At 33.6% G+C, this 21,806-nt stretch overlaps 1 pseudogene; it reads right to left on the bottom strand.

Moving 5' to 3' along the window:
• Positions 1–10,220: 10,220 nt before the first annotated feature.
• LOC141506168 (homeobox protein NANOG-like) overlaps positions 10,221–21,806 on the bottom strand; it is a 50,802-nt pseudogene continuing 39,216 nt past the window's right edge.

Raw genomic sequence — 21,806 nt, 5'->3', positions numbered from 1 at the left:
ACTATTGTCTAGATTTCCCAGCAGTTTTTTTTTTGAATAGTGAGTTTTTATCCCAGACACTGTAATCTTTGCATTTATCAAACAACAGATTATTAAAGTCATTTACTACTGTTTCTTTTCCACATAATCAGTTTCACTGCTTCATCATTCTAATTCTTAGCCAATGCCAAATAGTTTATATGACTGATGTTTATAATAAAATTTTAGATCTGGTATGACCAGGTGTCCTTCTTTTACATTTTTTATTACTTTCCTTGATATTCTTGATCTCTTTTCCTCCATATGAAGCTAGTTACTATTTTTCTTAGTTCAAAAATTAAATCTTTGTGAGTTTGATTGGTGTGGCACTATGATTTAATTTAGTTTGAATTGTCATTTTTATTAAATTAACTTGGCCTACTCATGAGCAATTGACTTTTGCCCACTTATATAGATCTGATTGTATTTGTGTGAAAGGTATTTTATAGTTGTTTTCATATAGTTCCTCTGTCTACCTTGGCAGGTAGACTCCCAAGTATTTTAGGTTGCCTGCAGTTATTTAAAATGGAATTTCCCTTTATAGCTCTTAGTGTTATGCCTTGTTAGAAATATATATATAGAAAAGTTAATGATTTATGTGGATTGGTTTTAAATCCTGCAGCTTTGCTAAAGTTGATAATTGTTTCTGTAACTCTTTAGATGTTATTTTATGTTTCTCTAGGTATACCATTATATCGTCTGCAAAGAGTAAAAGTTTTGTTCCTTCAGTACCAATTCTAATTCTTTCAATTTCTTTTTCTTCACAGATTGCTAAAGCTAGCATTTCTAATACAATATATTGAATTATAGTGTTGATAAGCATCCTTGTTTCATCCCTGATCTTATTCGTAATTCTTCTAGCTTCTCGCCATTACATATAATTATTCTTGATTATTTTAGGTGATTGATGCTTTGCATATTAAGGAACAGTCCATTTATTCTTATACTTTATAGTGTTTTTAATAAGAATGGGTACTGCATTTTGTTAAATTTTTTAGCACCTATTGAAATAATCATTTAATTGCTACTAAGTTTGTTAATGATATGGTCAGTTGTGGTGATATATTTACTAACATTGAAATAACCCTTAAGTACTGGTACAAATTCTACTTGATCACAGTGTATTATCCTAGTGATAACATGTGGTGATCACTTTATTACTATTTTATTTATATTTTTGCATCCATATTCATTAGGGGAAACTGGTTTATAATTTTCTTTCTTTATTTTGACTCTTCTTGGTTTAGATATCAACATCATATTGATGTCATTAAGGGAATTTGGCATAGAGGCAATTAGAAATAACTTTTTCTTCACCTATTTTTTTCAAATAATTTATATAGAAATTGAACTAATTATTTCTTGAATGTTTGGTAGAATTCACTTATGAATTCATCTAACCCTGGAGATTTTGTTCATTGATGACTTGCTCAATTTCTTTTTCTGAGATGGGATTATTTAATTATTTAATTTCCTCTTCTTTTAACCTGGACAATTTATATTTTTTGTAAATATTCACCCAATTCACTTAGATTATCAGATTCATTAGCATACATTACAGCATAGTTTAATTTCTTCCTCATTGGTGGTGAATTCACCTTTTTTTCATTTTTGATACTGGTAATTTTGCTTTCTTTTTTTTCTTTTAATCAAATTAACCAAAGGTTTAACTATTTTACTGTTTTTTTTCATAAAACCAATTCTTACTTTTATGCATTAGTTCAATAGTTATCTTGATTTTGGTTTTATTAATTTCATAATTAATTTTTTTGGAATTTCTAATTTGGTTTTTATTTGGGGCTTTAAAATTTTTCTTTGTCATTGTTTTAGTTGAATGCTTAGTTCATTGATTTCTTCTTTCTCTTTTTTGTTCATGTAATCATGATATAACTTTTTCCCTTATAGGTGTTTTGACTGTATCTCATAAGTTTTGTTATGGTATTTCATTATTGAAATTATTAATTCTTTCTATGGTTTCTTATTTGATCCATTCATTCTTAAAAATTAAATTATTTAGTTTCCAATTAGTTTTAGATCTCTCTCCATTGGCAGTTATTGCACGTGATTTTTTTTGCATCATGATCTGAAAAGGATGTATCAGTTTCCCCTTCTTCCTTCTCTCCCTTTTCTCAATCCCTTCTTCCCTTCCTCCCATTTCCCCTTCTAATATTTGAAGAGTAAGATAAATTTCTAAAGTCATTTGACTGTGTATGCTAATCCTTCTTTCAGCCAATTCCAATGATAATAAGATTCAGGTGGTTCTCCTCTGCATTTTTTCCCTCTATTGTACTGAGTTCTTTGCACCTCTTCTTGTGATAAAAATATACCTCCCCCATCCTGCCATCTTTTTCCAGCCTTCTCCTTTTTAATTTCTAAAGGGTTTTTAAAAAATCATTCCAAAAATGTCATGAATGTAAAATGGATGTCCATACCTTCAACCTAAGTATATTTCCTCTAATAGAGTTAGATTTCTCAAGAGTTATAAGAATCTTTTTCCTGGTTGGGGATATTGCCAGTTTAGTCTTATCATATTGCAGACTTTTTCTTTTCCCTTGTTTACCTTTTCATGTTTTTCTTGAATCTATTGTTTGAAGACCAAATTTTCTGGTCAGCTCTGCTCTTTCATCAGGAAAGCTTAAAAGTCACCACTTTCCTTAAATATTCATTGTTTTCTCTGAAAGAGAAGCTTCAGTTTTGCTGAATAGTTGATTCTTGGTTATAATCCATACTCCTTTGCTCTCCTAAATGTTATTTTCCTGGTCCTTTGATTCTTTAATGTTGTGAGGGGCAAAGTGCTGACTTCTCAGAAACAGAGTGCTAAATGAGTATAATCCATAGTCCTCAGTTTCTATTTTTCAAGAATCAGGTGAGTGTGAAAACCCAGATTTCCAGCTAGAAAAATTATGTCACCCTAACAATATAAGAAGTAAACAAAGACAGACCATCCTGTGAAAGCTTAGGTACACTCCTCTTCTCTTTGTACCATCAAGTTTGACCAACTGTTATAAGGGTCAGCAGAAAAGAAGAGTGGGAATGGTTTGTGGATTTTCTGGGTTTTTTAACCCTACTTCAGCTTCTGTAATTCAGATTTTTCCTGCTCTCTCTCTCTCTCTCTCTCTCTCTCTCTCTCTCTCTCTCTCTCATAGAGAGTTAGGAACTGCCCCACTTCTTGCAAGAACTGAATTAAATTTTAATTGTTTGCTACCACTTTGAGAGGACTCCAAGTAGTCATTTTGGGTTAGGGTCTCAATACCCCATACAATGCTGAAACAGCCAGATCATGTGTAATTCTGACTGGCTTATCATTCTTGTAATTGCTTCTTTCTGACCATTAGTAGAATTCTCTCCTTGATCAGATAATTCTGGAGTTTGGTCACAATATGTTTTATTTTGGAATCCCTTTCAAGGGGTGATAGATTTTTTCAATGACTATTTTGCCTTCTGGTTCCAGGATCTTGGGCTAGTTCTCCTTAACCATTTCCTAAAGAATGATATCCAAGTTTTGTTTCTTATTTTATTATTTAAGGCAATGGGATTAAGTGACTTGCCTGAGGTCACACAGGTAGGCAATTATTAAGAGTCTGAGGTCAGATTTGAACTTAGTTCTTTTTGACTCCAGGACTGATGCTCTATCTCACCACTGTGACACCTATCTGCCCCGCCTTTTTAATCATGGTTTTCACGTAGTCCTGTGAGTCTTAAATTGTCTCTTCTGGATCTGTTTTCTAGTTGGTTAATCAATGAGGTTTTTTACATTTTCTTCTATTCTTTTCATTTTTTAAAAATTTTGTTTAACAGATTCTTGGTGTATCATGAAGTCCCAATCTTTTTTCCAGGAGATATTTTATCCATTTAAATTTTGCATCTCCATTTCCATTTGTTCAGTTCTATTTTTAAAGGACTTGTTATCTTTTTTTTCATTTTTTCAGCTGTGCCTTTTGAGGAAATTGTTTTCTTTTTTTCATTTGTTCAATTGTATTTTTAAAGAATTTGAATTCTAATGTCATTTTTTGTTGCAAGTTACAAATTTTCTCTTGCATTTCCTTTCTTACTTTTTCCATTTGACTTTTAAAATCCTTTCTGAACTTTTCTAAGATGTCTTTCTGGAGACCAATTCATATTCTCCTCTGAAGTTTCATATATAGACACTTTATGAGCTAATATCCTTATCCTTAAGGTAATATTCAGTAGACCCTGTTTTTACCTGACCTTTCTTAATTTTGGGATTTGTTATCTTTCCCTAGGGTCTTCTGTTGTCAGAGACCTTTGATGTTGGGAAACTTAGAGTCCTTATTTCTTGAAGTTACTAACTCCAGGAATTTACTCAGTGGACCAACCAGTAAAGAATGTCAGAAACTTTCTCTGGATTGTCTGCATTGGGGATGTCAGCCACCAATTTCTCTATGCCTTGGCTGTTTCCAGGAAACTGAGTCACTGGGCCAGGCAGTCAAGGCTGGAAATACTGGTGGTTCTCTCTGGAGAGTCAGTGCTGGGGAACTTAATGGCCCACCCCCTGGCCTTTGGGAAAGCTGTGAACACCTATGCCGTTTGTACTGGGGAATGTCAGGTCCTCCCCAGGAACAAGACAGGCTCTTCTGAGAATACCAGGTTCTCCCAATTTGATGATCCAGATCAGCCATGCTGGTTAAATTGGTGTCCTGGGTAGCAGAGCTGTATCTCTCCTTGTACACTGCAAAGGTTTCTCCTCCAACCAGGGGGGTTTTCAGGTTAGTCCTCTATTTTCACCCTGACACTGATGCACTGCCTCTCTGTTCCCTGTCCTGGGCTAACTGAAACTCCCCCATGTCAAATCTTGTAAAAAGATATTTTCTCCTTTGTGCTTCTGTGGGTTCTGTCAATAAAAATCTGTTAAAAAGTAAGCTTCGTTCATGTCAGTTCTGAGGGAACCAGGAGAGCTAAAAATAGTGCCTGGCTTCTCTCCACATTCATGATGGAAAGTCCTCCCATGTGGATTCTTACAGGTCATCATTGGCTCCAAGCCTGGTTGCTATAATTTCAAAACATTTAATTTTCTTTTGCTTCTTTTGCTTCTTTTAATTTGCATTATTGGAATCATTGTGTACAGTGTTCCCTTGATTCTGTTAATTTCCATAAATATCAATTTATCTTCCAATTCTTCAGATTGCTTATAATATTCATCCTTTTTATAAGAGTGATATTCCATTGCCTACATATGTCATAACCCGCTTAGCCATTCCATAATCCATAAGCATTTCTCTGCTTCATTTTTATTTTTGACTACAAAAATGAGCTATTATAAATAGTTTATATAAATGCTAGCTTTATTTTTACCCTTGACCTCCTCTATGTAAATTCCTAATAATAACATGCCTCAGTCAATGAAAAGGAACACTGTATTTGCTCATCTGATTCTTCTGTAGCAATATTATAGATTTCTCTGAAGTTTAAACTATACTGATACATAATCTTTACTCCAGCCTTCTTTATGGCATGACTGAGTAATTCTAAAACTCCAAACATGGCATACATTAGAAATCATACATTTCACTCTAGGTGGGAAATAAAAACATCTTTTATATTCTTGAAACACCATTTGGGTTACTGGAATCTGTCAGTCAAGCACCCCAGGGAACAGAAAGTTAGCATTGTCAAAAGAAATTTGTTTAATCATTCACAGATCATTGTTCTGTTAAAATCTGAGTTCAAGATTTGACTCAGCTACTATATACCTATAGCATCTGTGTGTGCCTCAGTTGTCTTAAATTAGGAGGTTGGATAAAACATTTTTACTATCTTTTTCATATGATGCCATGTGATATTGTGTGGCATACTATGACATGACATGAAATATGATATGATATGATGCAATGTAATGTGATATTGAAATGCAATATAATAATTTAACATAAAATGGTACAATATACTATATATATATATATATATATATATATATATATATATATATATATATATATAAACATATTTGAAATGCTCAATTTTCATTTAGGGTTAAATCAAATTTTTTAAAAGTTTCTCCTCAGTGTTCTCAATTCCAATGAAATCTATCTACAAGTGCATGGAGAACAACTTAAGAACCTTGCTATCCACAGCAACCTTTCAAAATTATACTAAATAGATAAATTATTATAATTTAGAGATAAAAAAGAATTATATCTGCATACATATATATATATATTTGTGAAGTGATAATTATAGATCTTAATATTCTATGATTTGAAACTGGTAAGAGGAAATTTTGTATTAATCAAGGTAAGTTATCACTTTCTCTCTAGCAAAGCAATAAAATGTTTCATAGAACATTGAGAAGTTAAGTGCTTTGCTCAGGATCACACAGTTGGTATGTGTTAGATGTGGAAATTGAATCTACACTGCCTCTCACAATAGTAGTAGAGAAAATTACAATCAATAATAACCTAGATTGAAGTCAACCATGAGCCATGCAGGAGTCAAGGTTAAAAATTTGAGTAAGAATGTTATAAATCAAGAAAGTTTAAGTTTGTCAGTAATGATAAGTCAAGTTCCCTTGAATTTCACTGTGCTTGGAATATATTTGAAACAAATTTTGTGAACAGCAGAGAATCAATATTTCTCAACATATTATTCACTTTGTTGTTTAAAAAATAGAAGTAGTCAGGGACTGCTGGCCAAGATGGCAGAGAGAAGAAGGACACTTTGATATGTGCTCTCTCTTTCCACTCAGAAATAACATGAGAGAAAGCTCTTAATAGAAATTCGATAAACAAAACCCAGAGAGAGAAGCTAGGAAAATAATACCTACCAAGAAGGTCTATCTCGGAGAACTATGGGTGAACCAGGAGACAAGAGCAGAGTATCAGCACTGGGGACAGCACCTGGGTCAGCCTCAGCCGTGGAGACTTTGGTGGGTGCCAGGTATGGCAACTTTAGCTGTGGAGTCTTTGGCCAGGGGGAGAAGAGCCATAGGAGGGAAAGTTTCAGGACAAAGTATGAGAGCATGTCTGGAGAACAACAAGCTGGGCCAGGGACCTGAGCTCCATACTTTCTCCCTTTGCCCAGAACAAAGTATAAATAACCACCCCCACCCCCTTAGGGTAGCAAAGTTCATTCAGCTGAAAGAGATTAACTCCCTCCCCCAGGGCCCAGCTCAGTTTTCAAGGTCAACTCAGACTCTGCTGCTGAGGACCTCACTCCAGAGAAAGCAACCAACACTGATACCAGCTGGCCCTTGGAATTACTAAATCAGGTGAACAAAGCCTCTAGCATCCTCAAAAGCAAACCTCTGAGAGCCAGCTCTCCTCCCACCCCAACACAAGATGAAAAAAGACCAGAGGAATGGGGGGGGGGGCGGCTATGGAGAAATACTTAGAAGAGACAGATTCTAACCCAGAGAGATCGAGCACTACTGAGGAGTGCTAGATAATCCACTGCTGTAAATTAGTCTCCAGCATAGAAAGACTTCCTTGAAGAAATCAGGAAGGAGTTTAAAAATCAATTGGAAAAATTGTAAAAAGAAATTCAAGAGAATATTAGCAAGATGAAAGAGAAAATTAACATCTTGCAACAAGAAAACAAATCCTTGGAAAATACAATTGGACAAATGCAAAATGAGACTAACTCTCTCTGATCTTCCATTGGGCAAATTCAAAAAGGAAATGATTCTATCAAAACATTTGGGCAACTAGAAAGATCCTTGAAAAATAGAATGAAACAACTGGAAAAGAAGTTGCAAAAGATACAAGAAGAAAAACCTTGTCCTCTTAAAAAAAAGAATGGAATTGTTGGAAGCTAATGACTTCATGAAACAAAAAAATTGTGTTAAACAAAACCAAAAGATCAAAAAAATAGAAAAAATGCAAAATACTTCATCAGCAAAATCACTGAACTTGAGAACTGATTGAGAAAGGAAAACGTGAGAATTACTAGCCTTCTTGAGAATATTGAAGAGAAAAAACCTGTACTTAATATTACAGGATTTAGTGATGGAAAATTTCCCTGAGGACAAAATAGTTACTGAAAGAATACATTGACCCTTCCAGAAAGAGATCCTAAAATGGAAACACCAAGGAATATTGTGCCCAAATTACAAGACTATCAGAAAAAAAAGAAAAAATCCTGCAAGAAGCCAGAAAGAAAAAAAAAATTAAATACCAAGTAGCCACACAGTAAGGATTATACAGGACCTGGCTACAGCAACATTAAGTGATTGAAGGGCCTGGAATGAGATATTCCGAAGAGCAAGGGAACTTGGAATGCAGCCAAGAATCCACTACCCAGCAATGTTGAGCCTTGTCTTCCAGATAAAAATATGTACATTTAAGGAAATGGGAGACTTCTAAGATTTCCTGATGAAAAGACCAGAGCTAAATTGAAAATTTGGATATCAAACAGGATGTTCAAGAGACACATGAAAAGGGAAAAAACCCTGCTATACAATAAGATAAAACTGCTATATACCCACTTGGGAGAAAGTCTCATAAATCTTGAGAATTGTAACTCTATTAGAGAGAATATACATAGCCAGAAATGATGGACCCTCAAAGCCTTTCTGTGACTCAGAATGATTTATAAACAATACCTCCTTAAAAAAGGGGGGATGGTAAAGAGAAGGGAGGTTGGAGGGAGACTGAATAGGATAAAACTCATTACATCAAGAGGTACAAAATACAAAATAATTGAGGGGAAGAAGGGAGGAGGTGAGAACCAGTTAAATATTCAATTCATGAGACTTGGCCTACAGTTAATTTAGACAAACATAATTCAGTTAAGAAATTATTTTACCTTTCAAGCATTAAATGGGGAGGGGGGATGGGGAGGGAGAGAAAAAGGGGAAAAGAACAGAAGGAATTGAAGGAGAAAAGAGAAAGGGAAAAAAGGGGAGCAGTTCAGTTTAAGAGGGCAAATACTGAAGGTGGCAGTATTCAGGAACAAAACATTGGGGAATATGAGTAAAGGGAGAAAAGGGGAAATACAAACAGAAAGAAGATAGTATGGAGGGCAATAAAAATTTAGTAATTATAACTTTGAATGTGATCCCTTAAAACATAAGCTAATAGCAGAGTGGATTAGAAACCAGAATCCTACAATATACTGCCTACAAGAAACTCATTTGAAGCAGAGAGATACATATAGATTAAAGGCAAAAGGTTGGGGCAAAATATATTTTGCTTCAGCTTATGTGAAAAAGCAGAGAGAACAATCCTTATCTCAGACAACAAAGCAGCTGCAAAAATAGGAAGCGTTAAAAGAGATAAAGAAGAAAACTATATCCTCCTAAATTGTACCATAGACCATCAAGTAATTTCAATATTAAATATGGTATGCACCCAATAATGCAACATCCAAATTCCTAGAGGAAAAGTTGAAAGAGCTACAGAAAGACATAGACAGCAAAACTTTACTAGTGGGAGACCTCGACCTCCCACTCTCAGATTTAGATAAATTGAATCATCAAATAAATATATTCTGAGAAACAGTAGATATGATAGACCTATGGGGGAAGGTGAATGGGGATAGAAAGGAATATATGCTTTTTTTATGCAGTACATGGCACTTATACAAAAATTGACCATGTACTAGGACATAAAAACCTAACGATCAGTTACAAAAAGGCAGAAATAGTGAATGCATCTTTCTCAGATCATAATGCAATAAAAATGATATGCAATGCTGGGCCAGGGAGCTATGGACCCAAAACTAATTGGAAATTAAAAACCTCATTTTTTAAAGTTTTTTTTCCAAGACGAATGGGGTTAAGTGACTTGCCCAAGGCCACACAGCTAGGTAATTATTAAGTGTCTGAGACCGGATTTGAACTCAGGTACTCCTGACTCCAGGGCCAGTGCTCTATCTTTTTTCTATATTTATTTAAAAAATATATTAAGACTTAAAGTCTAGAAAGAGAATAAGCTTTAATCATAACTTTATCAAGTCCTTGTTTAAAAAAACCACAAAGGCATCAACAAATCCCACCACCCTGTCTTATTTAAAAAAATGATAATGGGTTTCCTTCTGTGATTTAGATCAGGATCCTGAAACTTATGGACTTTGTACATATAGTCCAATAATGCTTAAATATGGAGCCAGCCAGTAAAATCTAAAGAGGGTAGTGACTCTCTGCATGTAAGAGATGCCTTTACTCAAATAAATCAACCAACCAAAACAGTCACATAACAATAAAAAGATAGGAAATCAGGGTTGAAGAAAAAAATTAACTGCTCAGATTATGACTGAAATATAGATACCCCACTGGGATCTAAGAAATGTGTTTGAGCATTACTGGCTTGCCGGTAGTCATAGTTCTCTTCTGACTTGCTGTGGGTCAGCTGCATGTTCATGGAGTAGCTTGGAAGATATTCCATGGTGTGGGAGTTATTAAAACTCATAGTAGTCTGTTGTTTCATGGGATAGACCTCACTAGTATTATTTCCAGAGGCTCCCAAGTCATTGGCAGGGTAAGGGTGCTGAAGCAACTGTTTGTGCTGGTAGGATCCCTCTCCACTATTTTGGAACTGCTTATTCCAAGTCTGGTTGTGCCATCCTGGCAGGTTTCCAGAAGGATTCATCATGTAGTCCTGGTGAAATGGAGAGTAGAAGCTTATATACTCCCCAACAGCTGATCCATTCTGAACCATACTGTTGCCATTCTTTGACCACATGGTATCTTTCTGCCATCTCTTTGACTTCATTCTCTGGTTCTGAAACCAAGTATTGACCTGTTTATGAGTAAGTTTCAACTTTTCAGCAACATTTCAAATCTGCTGTGGGCTGAGGTATTTTTGCTCCACAGATCTACTGTTGAATACATTTAGTTGAGCCTGAGAGAACACTGTCCTCATCTTGGATTTTTTCACAAGGTCTGATGTTCTTTTCCATGATGGATCTTGGCCTTATTCTGGGATGAAAGGTTATTTGAAGTTGAGCTAGTAGCAGAGTCAGGAGTATCTTGAATAAACATATCCATGGATGAAGGAGGAGCAGGAGAAATTGCTGTGTTTGGCTGGATCTTTTCCGGACTTTGTATTTGTAAATTAGGGAAAGGGCTTGGGGAGGTAAATGGCTCCATTTGGGATGTGGAGATCCAGGTGTTGTAAGGGCAACCGGTATTGCCTTCTAGCCGGCACGACTGGCATTGCTGTGCATGAGAGCAGGAGGTCGTGCTTTGGGGAAGATGCTCAAAGGAAGGGGTCCAACCTGAGCCTTTGCAGTAAGTCCAGGCCAGTGTTATATCAACTGCACCACCTAGCTCCCCTAAATAAATTAATTTAATTTTTAAAAAATTTTTTTTAGGTTTTTGCAAGGAAAATGGGGTTAAGTGGCTTGCCCAAGGCCACACAGCTAGGTAATTATTAAGTGTTTGAGACTGGATTTGAACACAGGTACTCCTGGCTCCAGGACCAGTGCTTTATCCACTGCACCAGCTAGCCACCCCAATAACTTCATTTTAAAGAATAAGTGGATCAAGCAAAACGTTTAGAAAGAATTATTTATTTCATCGTAGATAATTACAATAATGTAACAACATTCCACACCCTGTGGAATACAATCAAGGTGGCTGTCAGGAGTTATATTATATCTTTAAATGCTTACATGAATAAATTAGAGAAAGAAGAAATCAATGAGCTAAATTTGCAACTAGAAAAATTAGAGAATTATCAACTTAAAACCCCCCAATTAAATACCACATAAGAAATTCTAAAAAAACTAAAGAAGATATTAATAAAATTTAAAGCAAGAAAGCTAATGAACTAATAAATAAAACCAAGAGCTGGTTGTATGAAAAAAAACTATAAAATCAATAGACATCTGGTCAATTTGATTAAAAAAAGAAAGAAGAAAACCAAATTGCTGGTATCATAAATGAAAAAATGTGAATTCACCACCACTGAGGGGGGGAAATTAAAGTACTAATTTGCAATTATTGTGACCAACTCTGTGCCAATAAATTTGACAATCTAAGTGAAATGGACAAATATTTACTACAATATTACTTGCCCAGATTAAATGAAGAGGAAATTAAAAACCTAAATAACCCTATTTCAGAAAAAGCAATTTGTGAAGCCATTATTGAACTCCCTTAAGAAAAATTCTCCAGGGCCAGATGGATTCACAATTGAATTCTATCAAACACTTAAGGAATAATTGGTTCCAATTCTACATAAAGTCTTTGGAAAAATAGGTGAAGACAGAACTCTGCCTAACTCTTTCTATGACACCAATATGATGCTGATACTGAAACCAGGAAGAGTTAAAACAGAAAGAAAATTATACACTTCTCTCCCTGATGAATATAGATGTAAAAATCTTAAATAAAATCTTAGAAAAATGATTACAAGTTTCCACTAGGTTAATACATTATGACCAAATAGGATTTATCCCTGGAATGCAGGGTTGGTTCAGTATTAGGAAAATAGCTAGTTTAATTAATTATATCAATAACTTACCTATCAGAAATCATATGATCATATCAGTAGATGCTGAAGAAGTCTTCGATAAAATACAGCACCCATTCCTAATAAAAACACTAGAGAGTCTAAGAATAAATGGTTTGTTCCTTAGAATAATAAGCAGTATCTATCTGAAACCATCAAAAAGCATTATATGCAATGGGGATAGGTTTGGGGCATTCCCAGTAAAATCAGGGTTGAAACAAGGATGCCCATTATCAACACTACTTATTCAATATTGTATTAGAAATGTTAACCTCAACAATAAGTGAAGAAAAAGAAATTGAAGTAATTAGAATAAGGAAGGAAGAAACAAAACTCTCACTCTTTGCAGATGACATGATGGTATACCTAGAAAATTCCAAAAGATCATCCAAGAAACTATGGGAAGCAATTAACAACTTTAACAAAGTAGCAGGATCTGAAATAAATCCTCATAAATCCTCATCATTTCCATATATGACTAGCAAGAAATAGTAGAAGGAGGTAGAAAGAGAAATCCTATTCAAGGTTACCTCAGACAAAGTAAAATACCTGGGAGTATACCAGCCTAGGCAGTCTCAAAAACATTTTGAAAAGAATCACAAAACTCTTCTCACACAAATAAAATCAGATGTGTGTACCTGGGCAATCATCAACTGTCCATGGATAGGTCGAGCTAATATAATAAAAATGACAATTCTTTCAAAATTAAGTACTTGTTTAGCAACCTATTAGTTAAAATTCCAAAAAAATTACTTTAATGAGTTAGAAAAAGTTGTAAGTAAATTTATATGGAGAAATAAAAAGTGAAGAATTCCCAGGGATTCAATGAAAAAAAGTGCAAAAGAAGGTGGCTTAGCCTTACTGGATCTAAAATTATATTATAAAGCAGTGGTCCTCAAAACTGACTGGTATTGGCTAAGAAATAGATTCATAGATCAGTGCAATAGACTAGTTGCAATAGGAGGAAATGATTATAGCAATCTACTGTTTGATAAACCCAAAGAGTCCAGCTATTGGAATGAAAACTCTCTCTTCGATAAAAAACTGTTGGGAAAATTGGAAGTTAGAATTGAAGAAACTTAGATTAGACCAACACATCATACCCTATAGCAAGATAAGATCCAAATGGATACAGGATACAGGATTTAGACATAAAAAGCAACATTATGAGCAAATTAGAAGATCAAGGAGTATTTTAACTGACAGATCTATGGAAAGGGAAACAGTTTATGACCAACGAAGAGATAGAAATCATCATTCAAAACAAACTAGATAATCTTGATTACATTAAATTAAAAAAGCTTTTCACAGACAAAACAACTGTAACCAAGATAAAAAGAACTGTAGTAAATTGGGAAGCAATTTTTGCTACTAGTATTTCTGATAAAGGACTCATTTCTAAAATATACAGAGAACTGAGTGAAATTGTCAAAAAAACAAGCCATTCCCCAATAGACAAATGGTCAAAGGATATGCAAAGGCAATTTACAGCTGAGAAAATCAAAGCAATCCATAGTCATATGAAAAATAGCTCCAAATCATTACTTAATAAGGAAATGCACATTAAAGCATCTCTGAGGTACCACCTCACACCTCTCAGACTGGCCAAGATGACCAAAAATGTCAACAATCATTGTTGGAAGGGGTGCAGGAAATCTGGGTCACTAATACATTGTTTGTAGAGCTGTGACCTCATCCAACTGTTCTGGAGAGAAATTTGTGATTATGTCCAATGGGCAACAAAAATGTGCATAGCCTTTGACCCAGCAATACCACTACTGGGTCGATGCCCTGAACAGATTATGAAAAATGGTAAAAGCATCACTTATACAAAAATATTTATAGCAGTCGTTTGTGGTGGCAAAAAAATTGGAAATTAAGTGAATTACCTTCATTTGGGGAATGGTTTAAAAAATTCTGGTATATGTATATCATGGAATACTATTGTTATATTAGCAACCAGGAGGGATGGGAATTCAGGAATGCCTGGAACGATTTGCATGCACTGATGCTGAGCGAGATGGACAGAACCAGAAAAACATTGTACACATTAACAGAAACATGGTTATGGTGATCAACCATGATGGACTTGCTCATCCCTTCAGTGCAACAACCAGATACAATTTTGGGCTATCTGCAATGAAGAATACATCTGTACCCAGAGAAAGAATTATGGACTTTGAAGAAAGACCAAAGACTATTATCATCAGATTTTGGGGAAAAAGTGCTATATTATTATGTAATTTTACTGTCTCATACATTATTGTTCTTCCTTAATGATATGATTTCTCTGTCATCACATTCAACTGAGATCAATGTATAGATTTAAACCAATATAAAGACTAACAGGATACCTTCTGTGCGGTCTGGGGGTAGGGAAGCAAAATGGGGGGAAAATTTAAAACTCAAAATCAATAAAATCTTTCTTTTTAAAAATGGAAGGATTCTGTCAGGAAGGATACATTGTTATAGAATTATAGTCTTCCTGTAAATGAGTTGTACTTTAGTCTAAGCATATTACTTTCTTCTTTTTTTTTAGGTTTTTGCAAGGAAAACGGGGTTAAGTGGCTTGCCCAAGGCCACACAGCTAGGTAATTATTAAGTGTCTGAGACCGTATTTGAACCCAGGTACTCCTGACTCCAGGGCTGGTGCTTTATCCACTACACCACCTAGCTGCCCCAGCATATTACTTTCATAGACCTTAGAAAATGTAATTTGGTTTAACTTAGGGGGAAAAAACCCTAAAAACTATATTCTTACTAGATATTTAAGCTGCTAGGTTAAAAATCTTAACAACAGAAAAACTGAAATTTTAATCTGGTTTGAGAGACCAAAGCTTATTACAAAAAATTAAGGCACAGACAATATTAAAGTTATTGTGATACTATTTGGGGTCTCTTATTCTCTTGAGTTCTTTATATACATGTGTCAAATATGATAATGCAGGGTATTGTTTATGCGGCCCAGCTAAGTTAAAGGCTCCAGCAGAAGGCTGGCTATTAGATAAAGACATGGAGGAGGAGAAAGAAAGATAAGAGAGAGATAAAAGAAGAAGAAGAAGAAGAAGAAGAAGAAGAAGAAGAAGAAGAAGAAGAAGAAGGAGAAGGAGAAGGAGGAGGAGAAGTAGAAGAAGAAGGAGAAGAAGAAGAAGAAGAAGAAGAAGAAGAAGAAGAAGAAGAAGAAGAAGAAGAAGAAGAAGAAGAAGAAAAAGAAGATTAGAGTTTAGATTGAGAAAGGCAGGGACAGAAACAGAAAATATTAATTAGGCACTGTGTCACATACAGGGGACTAAAAATAATCAGAAAACTATTTCTTTCCTATAAAGGACTTCCATGGTAATGAAGAAATCAAAAAGCACTTCATATTTAAGGGGAAACGCATTTAACAGCATGATATGGAAATGGCTGTAAAATGGTATTCTGGGCCTAATTTTGGATAAACCAAAACAAAAGTTCATCTTTGTAAACTCAGTCTCTCAGAGACAGGTTATTAATATCATCATCATCCCCAATTTACAAAAGAAGCTCACAATTGCCCAACTTGATGTTCAACCTGGGTTACATGATAATAGATTCTATAGATAGCATATATAGTAGCTTTGGTTACAGAAAAAAAGAATGATTAAACTTGGAAAACATCAAAGTAGAAACATCAAGCGAATCAATATAAGACACAATTGTACAATACTCTGGGCCCAATGACCGAAGAGGGTGGTATTTATATATTATAATTTATAATAATCTTATTGGCTATCTTTTCAGGAATCAAGTTTCACTGAGAGTCTTCTTGGATGTTTTGATAATTCAAACTATAAATACCTAAAGATATAGTAGAATTCCCAAAAAATCCATTAAGGTGATTCTTAACCTTATTCCATTCCCATTGAGTATCATTATACTCCACGTTGTTCATACAAATTCACATGCAGCCTTATTCACAACTAAGTATCTGTCTAAACTCTACCATATACAATTCATCTCCTATAGAAACTATTGTCTTCTTCAAATGCTTTAACATATGCAAAAACTGCTTATTATTATCTGACAGTTTTTGGAAGCCCAAACTGATATTATTACTGAGTTCCTCTAAATAATGTGCTTGAAATACTTCACTTTGTACATTAGATGTAGACAGGGCACATGATACAGATGAGGCTATAAGAGAGACAAGCATAATAACTCCAACTACAAAACTAATTGAATTAATTCAATAAAAACATAATCAACACTGTATTTTTACCATTCTTTGTTTTTTTTTCATCTTGATATGAAACACACACTCTTACTTAGAGTAAAGATAATTTTTAAAATGAGAGGCAAACAAGAAATGATCAGTATCATAATTATGACAAGACTGAAAATAGAAATAATACCATAAACTATGTACCAATTACAGGTGGAGAAGACAACCAATCATACAATTTCTTGCCCAAAACTATATTTTCTTCCCTAACACAAATTGTTCATTAAAAATTTGTAATTCATTAATCAAATGATAAATATTTTCATAAAGTCTTCTTCTGAACCTTAAATGCTCTAGTAACATTTTCTGAAAATTCTTAAGCATATCTTCATTCTATCTTTTCCTTATCACTTTTTTACATACATAAGCTCAAATAATGCAATTGTAACAGTTAATATTATTCCCCTCGCTTTCTCAGTAATGATCATAAATTCCTTTATATGGGGTATGACAAGCAACTCAGTGTAGGAAATGTTCATGTTTAAAATCCCAACCATATAAATTTAAACAAGGAGGTTCTGTAGGAAATATATTTCTATCTTTAATACTTTCTACAAATGAAACTCCTAAAATTTGTAAGGTTCTAAATTCTCCCATGCTATAAATATTTGAATGAGTTGAATGATTAACTTTACTTAATTTAATGCATAGTTCAACCATAAACTTTTTACAAAAATATATAGTTATCATGTTATTTATGACAGAAAAATAGCTAACTTCTCAGCATCTCTTCTCTGATGTTTCCAGTAGTAACTTTGTAATGTCCCAAACAATTTAAAACTTCCCCTTATCAAAATAACTTCAGCCATACTTTTCTCCCCTTAGTGTAGTTTTGAATATAAGTACAATATTCAGTTCCTTTTTCAGTCCCAAAATTGTTCATGATTAACGTAAGCATCACAAGTTGTCCTATAAGTCCAAGTCATACTTTCCTTTTGCATGGTCTGTCCTTCCTTTTCCTCTTATGCTTTCCTTTTTTATTTCTTAAGTGTAAGATATCATTTTCTATATTACTTGATCATGTGATCTGCACAGTCTGATTTTCCTTGCTGGCATCTAGGCAGTTTCTCCATCTGTGGACAAAACAAAAGCATACAGTTGATCCCATGTTAGTAATTGATCAAGTCTTTTCCAATGTCCCTCTTTTGTATCCTTCCACATTATGAGTACTCTTAGGGGTATTTATTAGGTTATCTATGGTAAATTTGTAACCAAACTATTTTCCAGTCAAGGTTTTATTCTCATCATCAAAAGTCATGTAATTTAATGAATACAAAGCTTTATTTAGGCATGCCCAGTATCTGTTTCCCCACATTCCCCCTTTTCTGTTTATGTAGGAACAGTTTTAATGGTCTATTCTTCCACTCAACTATAGACTTTACCCATAGGATAATAAGGAATGCCTGTAATATGTTTTATATTGTAATATAGATAGAATTGTTTAAATGTCACAGAAGTATATCCAGATCCATTATCTGTTTTTATGGATTTTGGTATCCCTGAAAAAGAACAGAATAAATGATTAATCACATCTTGAGTAGCCTCTGAACTTTGTGCTGTTGCCATTGTATATTAACTAAATGTATCTACAGTAATATGAATAGGTTTCATTTTTCCAAAAGGTCATGAGTCATATATATCTGCCATAACTCATTAGGAGTATGACCTCTAGGATACTTAAATAATTTGGAGGGGGTAGGTAAATACCCCTTTGTGGACAGGATTTTACTATATTCAAAGCTTGATCTCTGGTGGTTTTAAATTCTTTCCTTAATAAAGAGGCATTCTGAGGAATTTTACCTTACTCTACTACTAAGCTACTACTAAGTAATCAAAGGGTTAATTGATTGGTTTATATATATATATATATATATATATATATATATATATATACACACACACACACACACACACACACACACACACACACACACACACACACACACACACACACACACACATATATATATATATATATAAAATGTCTTGTCCAGGCAAGCCAGGAGGGGAATGTATATGTTCCATTAAAAGTAATTTTATCTATTTCTAATAACTTCTAGCAATTTCCAATAATACTACATCAGTACTATGATTTAACAAAGGTTGTTACTATGTCCACTTGATAATTATATTTGCTATCTATAACAATATTAAGGAGTTTTGGCCCTTCTCTTAGTACCAATAATATAGTATATAATTCATTCTTTTGTGTTGTTATAAAAGGAGTATATAATTTCTTTTTTATTATTGCATATGTGCTTGGACCTACAGATTTAGAATAAGGTCCATCACATTGTTTAAAAATCTCAAGGAATCCAGAGGCTCAGAACTTGTGACATTTTCCCTCAATAACTTTATAAAGTAATCAATTATTAATTCTAGGCTTAGATATTATTATAGTAAAATAGCTAATATAGACAAAACTGGATCACATAACTTTTTCTACATCTTGCTCATCATTATGTCACCTTACTATAGGTTATATAATTTTCAATTTCCCAATTATATTTCAAAGTCTGTCACATGTACTCAATATTATTGGAAATAATTGCAGTTAAGGTATACTTCCCAATCCTTTATATACTTTTCTTCTGAGTTTACCATTTTGCTTCTTTTAAAATGGAACATTTAACTCTTAACCTCTGAGAAACATAAAATATCCAGACTGACATGTCATTCTCTTACAGTAAAAACAAAACAAGTTCTCTTAAAGTTAACCTTATATGGGAATATCTTTCACACACAAATTTCTTTCACATCTCATATATTAAGCTTATTTTTCTCTTATTCCAAATACATTCCTATTTTCAAAAATAAGATTCTCTATGAATTGATTTATATAATTTATATATTATATACTGTATACTATATTATATTATTTCTTCTTAAATAAGAGATATTACTTGAGCTTCTTTGATCTTACATATAAAATATTCCCCTTCATAAACATGATGTAGAAATACAGAGTTTTGTACAAAATCTCTGGGCCAAAAAGAACTTGAGAAATTCAGACTATTGGTAAGGCATTCTTTACTTTTCTTGTAACAAATCTTTACAAATGTAATGGATAATTCAATCACACAATTTAAAATTTTTTTAAAAAATTGTTTGAATCTGTTCTTATCCAAAGTTTACTAATTATATATCAAACAGTTTCAATTTAAAATATACTTCCTCTTACTCTCTTAAACTTTGTGATAAAAAATTTCTTAAGACCAGATAACCTTAAAAATATTTTTTGCATGATTACAAGATTTTCTTTATAGTACTATTAATAATCTGGTAAATTCCAAAACCCATATTCAAAATTATCTTAAATTATTTTTGTTTTCAAAAATATAACAGTTTGCAAATTCTTCTTATCTGTATTGATGCTATTCTAATTTCTCAGTACTCTAACTTGTAAGAGCTTTCTATCCTCACTGACAAAATGATGTTCTGGGAATTGGAGATTCCCTTTATTTTGAGATATCAAGATAGTATGTACTAATTCTTTACCTATACTGTTGATCATTCTTCTGTCACCTCAAGTTTTTTCTAATACAGGAATTATACACCCTTTTTTTTTTTTTTTAGCAATTATAAAGCCTGATTAAGAGCACCTAGCTCAGAAGTCTGTGCTCACAAAGGTTTTGGCAGACTCCCAGTCTTTATCAAAGCCATTCTGAGCCTATCTATTTTAGCATTCCTATTAGTCCTTTCTTCTCCTATGACTCTGGAGGAACTAAAAAAAATTATAACCAACAAAAGAATCAATATTATTTTTTATAAACCCCTAAATATAGTTACACGTATTTTCAGATAACTTTGTACACAGGATTTATGCATTATAGAATTAATCAATTTGAAGGAACAGTTAACATTTACCAACAATTGCTTCATATCAAACTTTTTACTTTATGGGGTTTATTGGAAATAAGTGCAGTTAGGTACATTTCCAATCTATTCACTGCCAGTTATTTCAAAAGTGCCAGTTTAATGCAATTTTCAGGTTATCCCAACTACATTTAAACACATATAATTGTATATACTTATAGCTCTCTATACTTTCTTCTCTTACTACATAGATTTGTAGATCACTTTCAACATTCCCAAAATCCATCTCTTATTCATACAAAGTCAACCTGCTCATACTTACTTTCTACATACTTAAAACAACTTTCATACTTCACAAATGGTTCAAAACCCCAATAGTCTTTATATGCCTTTTCATGAGTCCTTGAAACCCTTTTTACTTTATCCAAATCTTTTCAGAACCTATTACTCAGACTGAACTACTTAAAATTTCCCTTAATACACTGTTTCATGAGATGACGAAAAAGGGTAAAGACATCACTTGTACAGAAATATTTAGAGCAGCCCTGTTTGTGGTGGCAAAGAAGTGGAAATCATGTAAATATCCTTCCATTGGGGAAGTAGCAAACTTTGGTATATGTATGTCATGGAACACTATTGTTCTATTAGAAATCAGGAGGGATGGGAATTCAGGGAAGCCTGCAGGGAATTGCATGAACTGATGCTGAGTGAGATGAGCAGAACCAGAAAAACACTATACAACCTAACAGCAACATCGGAGTGATGATCATCCTTGATAGACTTGCTTAATCCATCGGTGCAATCAGGGATAATTTGGGGCTGCCTATGATGGAGAATACCATCTGTATCCAGAGAAAGAACTGTGGAGTTTGTACAAAGACCAAGGACTATCATGTCCTTTAATTTAAAAAAAAAAAAAACCTGATATCTTATTGGCTGATCTTGCTATCTCTTTTATTTCATCTTTCTTCCTTAAGGATATGATTTGTCTCTCATCACATTCAATTTGGATCAATGTATACCATGGAGGCAATGAAAAGACTGGCAAATTGCCTTTTTTTGGGTAGATGGGGGCAAGGAAGTAAGATTAGGGGAAACATTTTAAAACTCAAAATAAATAAAATCTTTAAAAATACTGTTTCATTATTCTTTTACGCAAACTCTTTTTGGATTTCTTTATTTAACATATTTGCTAATAGACACTTTCTTTCCTGATTCTTTTAACTCCAAGTACATTTCCTTTTTAACAATTGTTTATCTAAATCTTCATGAAGTAATTCTTTCTCTCTGGCTAATCCTTTTTTTTTTCTTTTTTTCTT

This window comes from Macrotis lagotis, chromosome 1 (genome assembly GCF_037893015.1).
Source record: "Macrotis lagotis isolate mMagLag1 chromosome 1, bilby.v1.9.chrom.fasta, whole genome shotgun sequence".
NCBI lineage: Eukaryota > Metazoa > Chordata > Mammalia > Peramelemorphia > Peramelidae > Macrotis > Macrotis lagotis.
This window is presented reverse-complemented; position numbering and strand designations above follow the sequence as displayed.